The sequence below is a fragment of the Haemaphysalis longicornis genome, unplaced genomic scaffold (genome assembly GCF_048455015.1).
Source record: "Haemaphysalis longicornis isolate Haplotype H1 unplaced genomic scaffold, Haemaphysalis longicornis Haplotype H1 scaffold_12, whole genome shotgun sequence".
Lineage (NCBI taxonomy): Eukaryota > Metazoa > Arthropoda > Arachnida > Ixodida > Ixodidae > Haemaphysalis > Haemaphysalis longicornis.
The window spans coordinates 5,740,812-5,749,165 of record NW_027526225.1 but is presented as its reverse complement, the minus strand read 5'-3'; the positions used below and the strand labels follow the sequence as shown (position 1 = coordinate 5,749,165).

The 8,354-nt window shown below is 47.3% G+C and overlaps 1 long non-coding RNA gene across 1 annotated transcript; it reads left to right on the top strand.

Moving 5' to 3' along the window:
- The first annotated feature begins 622 nt into the window (after window positions 1–622).
- LOC144161846 (uncharacterized) lies at window positions 623–5,535 on the top strand. Its single transcript, XR_013320503.1, has 4 exons — window positions 623–992; window positions 1,403–1,493; window positions 2,588–2,710; window positions 5,414–5,535. It is a non-coding gene; the product is annotated as an uncharacterized LOC144161846 (long non-coding RNA).
- Window positions 5,536–8,354: the final 2,819 nt, after the last annotated feature.

Here is an 8,354-nt window from a genome sequence, read left to right as displayed (position 1 = left end):
AATGCTTCGCAAATGCGAGAGACAACTGCAGAAGAGAGTCCCGCATTGCTCAGCCGGGCTCTGTGTTCATTAAATGCGTCTTGTACCTTGTGTGCGCACGGCTCGTTTAAGGATGTTTTGATGCATGTCATGGCCACGCCCCTTTTTATTAATTTCGAGTGAGCGCAATTGCCTTTTCTTTGCTTGCTTTGCCTTGGCAAAGCAAGCAAAGAAATATACTTCCTCCATCACGAATTCATCATGGCTACCGGAAGACTTATACGCTAGCTTGTAAGGGTTCCAGCCGCCAGCGACGCTGCAAAGTCGAACGCGTTGGAAGCGGCGGTTTCCTGAGAGGCGCATGAAGGGCTTTATAGCAGCCAGCTTGCTAAGAGCGAACGGCCTTTGGATCATGCCGCCTGCGTGAACACGAATTGTCTTGAGCCTCAGCTGGGCTGTGGCGTTGTTTTGAACGGCGTGTTCCAAAGCACAGTAAGCGTGGGAAAGCGTGGGTCGGATGGTCGGAGCAGTTTCTTAGGGGGCCGCCTGCACGCGCGTTTAGCCAGAGGGACGGTTGTAAAACCAATTGGCCCGACGCGCTTCTGATGACGGGGAGGCTTGAAGCTGTCGGCTGGCGAAGCGGCTAAAAGGAGGAAAGAAATCCTTGGGTCACGTGATCAAATCGTGACGTCACTTGACTTGTTTTTGAGCGCCTAGGGACAACGCCGAAGTAGGCGCAGCATTTCCCTGGGTCCCCCGAGTGAACGATTTGCGCTGTCACTACCCAGCGTGTGTTTGTGTTGAATGCTACCAAATGAAGCTGCAGATGCGTGAATATACCGTGAATGCTAGTATTGGTGCGATCTCCCTATCCGACATACCTACTGCGACATTTCAAGAGAGACTTGCAGCCTGAGCTCAGCGTAGATCAGCCATGCCGGTCTCAGGCGTTTGCTGTCACAGACACGGAAGAGCGGAAAAGGGGGCATGTATGCGCTCATTTTCCCAGCAAGGTCAGTAACATCGTTAGTTTATGTTTGTTGTAGTTTTTGTGTTTATACTATTGTACTATGTACCCTAAAGCTGCGTGAATTCTTGCTTACGTGGTCGCCTAGCTCGGCCTCCTAGCTGTCATTCTCATTCCCGATCGTATTGTGATGTTAACGATTTTTGTATAATCTTGAATCAAATTTAGCGTGCGCTGCATACTTGGGCGAGGAACAGACACAGTGGAAAACGACAAACCAGACGTTGGCGCGCAAACCAACACTTGCTTCGTGTATCCAACGTACGTGTGGTTTCTTTTCCCACTCCCTGTTTCTCGCCCAAGTATGGAGCACACGCTAAATTCAAATTACAATGCTATGTCCTTACACACTCCGGCCGCAGTTTCAAGCGTTTCGTTGTTGTTCCTTTTGTGTAGGAGCCCATCACATTGCTCAAGTTTATTCGAACCGGTGGCGTGTACTCCCCGAGGCGCTGTCCTGGATGTTTGAAGTACATGTGCCTCGATCGTAAGTATGCATGTGTTTGATAGGGTTAATCTCGCGAGTAGCACGCATCAGAGTTCTAGCTCTTCGGGCAGTTAAGTTGCGTTGCGGGAGAGGAATTGGAAACGTCGCTTCTGTACAGAGAACGTAAGGATATCGCGGCCAAAGGAAAAAAAAAAGCGTGAAACCGCGAGCCAAAAAAGACGGGAGAGGGAGAGAGAAAGGATAGACCAAATGACTGCGGCAGAATCAGATCAACCGAAGTGCTGTGAAGGTTACGCGGCATTTCGGGCCCTTTATGAGGAGGCACCAGGAGCAACTGTCAGTAAAGTGTAAATTGAAGGTGAATGGAAGAAGCTGTGTATGGGACAAATAGTATGTGGCAGGCCATGAAGCCATTGAAAATTTGAAAGCGCATTAATAACGATTACAGGCAGGAGGGACACACACAAGCACTTACTTGCTACTGCCGTTTTGTTGAAAAACACGAAATTTATTCACGAAAGAAATAATAGATTGAAGAAATATGGTGCCGATTAGTGCGTGCTCCTGCCCGTGTAGAGTTATAGACGATTTGCTGACACACTTGCTACTATGTTCATCGATAAAGAAGGCCTCAACCCGTTCCCTAACAATCTGATCATTATACCTGTGCAACATCACAGTCTCATCAAACAAAGGGCGACACCCACACTTTTTATAATTCGCAGGAAGATTTGCACCCGTTGAATTTGTGATCGTAAACAAATGCTCTCTGAGATGGGCACTTAGACAGCGTCCTGTCTGGCCCATATACATGGACTTACATGACAACGGAATACTGCAAATCATGCCAATCGCACAATGAACTAAAGGCTGCACATGGTTAACACTGCACTCATTTTTCCCTTTCCTCGGATGATCCTTGTTATTAACAATGCAGCAGAGATTTCTTATTTTGCTTTTGTAGAAAACAACACACAGTACCATGTGCCGAGTGTTCTTTTTCTTGTAGTGGGTTTTCCTGTGTGGTCTTTTTCCACGTCGCCATCTTTTACGCATTTTGTTTTCCAAAGATGTATTATTAGCTTACCCAACTTTCAGTTGTTTTGACTCAGCATTTAATCCTGTTCCTGCAGCATCTGCATAAGAGGGCTTCCAGTGGAAAAAAAAAGTGCTTGGACCTGGCCCCTACGATGTTGGTGCAGGGCCTGGAGGGCAAGCCTTGGTCTACATCCTTTCTGGGTACCCATGGAAAGCAGGTGAATGCCTCCAGAAGTGGCTGTTTTTGTGGTACACTCTAAATTAGCAGCTGGCAGACTGCGTGTGTTCGCAGACCACCCTGGTAGTATGACAACCAAATATGTAGTTGTGGCCTAGTTACTGAGGGGAAGACTTAATAATAAAAAATCAACTGCCCATCTGCTGAAACGAAAAAAATGGGGGACATGAAGCGTTGCAAAATCAAGTCCAACACCAAATTAACCAGCACAGTACTGAGCACCTGTTCCTTATCAGGATGGTCTGCTGCACTGCAGTTGTGCTCTCTTGAGCTTTACTGATGCAGGCAATCCATGACCTTCCGTAGTGTACAACCATTGTCGTTAGATGGAGGTGTGCATTTTCTGTGTAATTTTTCACGTCCATGCAAATCCAAATTGCTTCGACTGTGCTGGAATGGCGCAATGGAATAGACGTCAGCTTCATAACATGAGGGACCTAGGTTCAGTTGAGATCGCGGGAAGCGTTTTAATGTTTTTTCACTTCACCCATGATCGTCCTCATCAGAAAAAGTTGGCTTTCCTGCAGTGCATTTTGATTGGACTACAGACACATCAGGGAGAGGCTGGAAGCTTCACTGTAGTAAATGAAACTGTACCAAGTACAGTATGTGCGTGAAGCTTAAGCATTGTACATGAGCCAAGCCAGGAAGGAGTGGTTATAGGTTAAATCCTTGTCAAGAAAGATCACAAAAAGTTCAATGTGAATCACTGAGCTTGCAAACTTGTCGAATCTAAACTTGACACTTTATTGTACCAGTCTTTCATGCTCAGCTGAGGAATGGTGGACAGATGGGGGCAACAACTGGCAGAAAGGGCCATTAGCATGCAGTTCATGTGTCTATGTAAATATTATAAAAAAGTACTGGTATGAAATTTTCGTGTTACATTTTTCCCATTGCTATGGGTGCCTACCAGCCCAGGAATCATAGAATGGAACATTAGATAGTCAACCTCGGGGTAAATAATTAGTTTGAGCAATTGTTTATTCGTGCCAGTTTCGGCTTGGACAAAACGAACACCAAGGCGGCCGCCATGAGAGAATGGCACTCTTGATGTCGCTGTTCTCATTGCATCATGGTCAGACTGGATGCGCGCCCTAGAGTGGCCCAAGCTAGCCATGGCCGCACGCGTCTAGGCCGCACGATATCAGTCCCAAAACTGTGACATGATTCACAAGGCAGTGCAGCGTGCACCATCAGCAGCCAGTGTGTTGGCTAAGTCACTGGAGCCCTAATGTCGGCAGTTTGGGGCGAACTGCATGGCGAGGCACTCCACGTATCTTGCTTATGCCAGTGTCGAAAGGGTATTCATTCGGAGCTTTCTTGTGCATGCAAATATTAAAATTGATTTAAAATATGTTATACTGAATGGTTGCTACTAAAATCTGCAGCTACAAAGGAAACTTTTTGCATAGTTATCTCAGCTTTGATATTTCAAGTACCCCTTTAAGTAGAGCCTAATCATGCTATGAACGTTTAATAGCGGTGCTACTCCTTTAAGGTATTTTTTACTTGTTTTAAGCTGACTTGTTTTTAGTTTGGGGTGAAGAGAGACCGTAACATTCTGGCCGCCCAGCCGCCCATTTCTGGCCATCAGTATTTCTGAGTTCTTCAAAACAGTTTTTGCTCGGCACTTCTCTGAAATTTCGAGGACACCTAACTGAACTTAGTCGTGATTAATGCATTTAAAGTGCAAAAGTGAAGCAATCTCCACCCTTGCACTCAGATGGCAGAGCATCATCCTTACATCCGAAAAAGGTTTTGTTTTGCCGAATCTTTGCCACTTCGGACCACTATAGAACTTGCTGCCCACATAGGGGTGCTCTCCAGCTGAATCAGCCTTAGGTGTCACAGGAGTGAGAGTAAGAACTTTAAAGTAGTGTTAGAAATAAGCACAATACAATGGGGCTCTTCGATTTACACTCTTGGACTCACTGCGGTAGTGCATAGGGATACATGGGAAAATCGAATGCCGGACTGCTTCTCGGGGAGCCCGCGGTGAGTCCGAGACTGTAAATTAAAGAGCCCCAATAGCTTTCTTTTTTGTAACATGTTAACAGGTCGACCAACCTTATGGCAACTGTAGGATGTGACTTGTTTGTAGAAGGGCAAAATCAGAAAAATAGAGACGAGCAAGTAAGTCATCGTTGCACGACAGCTTCTGCGACACCTAAGTTAAGCTGCCTGTAATTTACGGGCGAATAAAATTGTTTTCAAGATGTTTACAGTTTTATTGCCTGTTCAAAAAAACTGGTATACAAAATTTTGAGGAAAGCTGGAGTTGGCCATGTATTTATTTGTATTAGGAAATGTGTGGAAATGTGCCATTCTATTATTTATTTTATAAAGTTTTTAATTGCTACAGGAACGTTTATTTGTAGATGCAGCGCCATGTATTTGGTGTCCTATGTTTATTTATTCAAGATACCCTTATGGCCCAACGGGCATTAATGGGGGGTGTGGTACCTGAGCAGATTAAATGAAGAATAATAACATAAGAGAATTCTGCCACGTGCATACAAGAAAAAATAAAGGAAAAAAGATACAGCAGAATCGTCAGTGTCCACACGCATGTACTGTGTTTAAGCTGTTTGCTCATTTGAATTTTGAATGGGATGCTCCTAAGGAAATATATGCAGTGCTTGAACAGTTTTCAAAATGCTATTTCTCTTTTACTTTTCAGTGACACAGGTCTCAACAAGCATCTGGATGCACCTACAAAATTTTTGCTGGGCACCTCTGATATCTGTCGTCTTCTATGGCCTTGAAACTGGGAATAAATAAAGCTAAAAACTGTCTCTTTCATTTGGTATATTCCTTTTACATAGTGCAGGAACGTGGAAATAACATGGAGGACAATACCCAAGCACTTGCACGTCATCGTCCCCTGGTCACTTATCTGGTATTTATGCTGCAGTTTAAACGAACTGCCAGGTAGCCAACATTCACAACCATTTCAAGTTGTACCTCTCAAGCTGTAAAATTATAAGTCATTTGTCCGAGGAACATAGTAAAGGTCTTCACAAGAAGACATTATTAAATATTGAGATGCTACACTGCAGGTTCATTTACAACAGCAGGTTCTAAATATTTTGCATGTTTTAATTCTGGCCTTCACATCTGTTCTTGAAGCCAGTAAGTTGGAAGCAATCTAATGCTTGCTTTACATCGGTTACTAAAAGGGCTAGTGTCATAGCAATCAAGCATCCTGCAATAACACAAATTTGTTTAGACTAGAGCTACTAAATAAGCTACGCTACCATCTATATCGCCAATAAATGTGCATTTTGGAATGACCACATCTGGAAACTGACTTGAAGGGGCAATATCTCATCCTACGTTTCTTTTTAGTTTAAAAGTGGCGCACTGCACACGTAAAACTGCTATTGCGATAACTGTTCTCCCGGGTACACGCGCGTTTGTAGGAAATCTCACAACCGTGAACGGAATTTCGCTTTGATTTTCTCATCGTTCTTGAAAGAAGCAGAAACTTAAACGCAGAGGTAATTAAGTGTCGGAGAAATAATGAAGAAGACGTCCTCCAAGACTGATGATTGGTTGGTGCGGGGCAGCAGTAAGAGGAGAAAGAAATGTTGATAGTTTATGAGAATAAAGGAACCAGCGCAGGACAAACTCGGGGCGACACCATGGACACGGTCAGGCAGGCACGCTCCGCATTAAAAAAAAAATCCTTCAGCCAGACACCCGTAAAACTTGAAGTAATTACAAAAGGAAGCGTCAGTTCCAGCCGTTTCTTGCGTCGTCTGCTGCTTGACACCGGCCATCGCCTCCTCTTTTTAGAGGAAGCGATGCGCTGGCACTCAGCTTCTTACAGGGAATTCCCTAGGAGGCTACGCGCGAGGCCGCTCGCTGCAACAACAAATTCCCTAAATGTCCCTAACTTTTGTCCCCAACTGACAGTGGTTTCAGGAGCCAATCAAAACGTGGAATAATTTCCTCCTTTTAGCCGCATGCGTCGGCTGGAGCGGGACAGCGGTCGATTTGGGGGAAAGTGCTCTCTTTGTTGGCCCGTGCGCGCGCGGAGTGGAGGCGTGCGAGGGTGTGCGCGTTGTGGCCCGGGATGGGCGCGGCAGAGGCGACGCCTGAGCCGGGCGCCGTGTCCTTTTGTTCCTACGCGCTGTTTCTAGCCCACGGTCCAATTAACGTGGCATCGCCTGTCAACGGCGGAGAATCTTGGGGACGCACCGTTTCAGCTGGCTTGAGTGGCTGTCCGGTCTTGGACGAGAATCGTGGGAACGGGCGGCACAGGCCGCATTCATAGAGGCTTGTTCCCGGCCGCTTGCACGTGTCTCAGCGGGTTTTAAATGAGGAGCATTTCTTAGGCTCTCCTGGTCCTGCGTCGTTGATGGCGGCGCCGTCCACACGCTCACTGCGCATGCGCAACTCTCCTCCTTACACCCACAGCTCCGCGATACTACACTATAAAAAAAAGAAATAGTTAGCGGCGCCCGGTTTCGATCCCACGACTCTCTGGCCGCAACGAAAGGTACGCGGTGCTCTTCCCACTACGCTACAAACCTGGGACAGGAACAAGTGCTACGAATGCGCCTTATGTCCTTGACTCATTCAAACTACGTCAAGAAGCTACTGATACAACGAAGGCACGCGAAGCTGAACGTCAACGGAAATGACGAACTGAAAACTTTAGAGGGGGATGCTGAATTTCCAGTGGGAAAGCTGCGGCGGGAAGCGCCACGCGCCTTGCAGCTCAACCAGCCCCGTCCGCAGTGCCTCTGATGCTGATTGTGGCAGGATGCCCCTAGGGATTGGCCAACCAAAGAATCCATCACGAGATAGGTTCGCGTACTCCTCCCCCTCTTATACTGCGCGCGCTGTGTATATAAGCGGCGGAGCGCGCGCTCGGAATTCAGTCAACTGCGATCCTTAGTTGATGCTCGATCCACGTTACTCGTGTCCCACCACGGAGCTCCGACGAAGTAGAAGCGATGGAAGCAACAGTACCTTCAACCAGTACTGGGGCACAAGCCAGCAGCAGCGTCCCACCACTCGTTGAAGGCAACGTTACCCCACCCTCAACAGCGAGCGATGCAGAAGACAAGGCTGCGAAGAGACGAGCATACAACGCTGAACGCAAGCGTTTGAAGCGAGCTGCGGACCCGGAACTTCGTGCACGAGAACGACACGTACCTTTCAGTGACCACCTCAACCAACAACTGCAATCGCTCCTCTTTCTCTCTGCCAACAACACCACCAACAACAACTGCTGGAGTTACAGCGACAATCATGGCGAATACTGTGCCATCACCCTCGTCGGCAATGTCTACGCCGATTGTACCTCGCACGCCATCGCCGTTGGCAACGCCGTTGGCAACGACGTTGACAGCACTCTACACACCAAGGTCTACAGCGTCGGCGACGGGGTTACCGTCATGACAATGTGCCTAGCGCCCAACCTCGCTCGAAGGTCAGTTACCGAGTACGTCGACCGTGCAATGAACAGCGTGTACGCGCGCTTGCGAAAGTCCGATCCCTTCGTGCTCGTCGGAGACTTCAACGTTGACATACGCAAGGACGAGTGGTTGGTCGAGTACATGGGGACCCGCCACGGCCTGCACTGCGTCTCCACCACCTCCAACAACAAC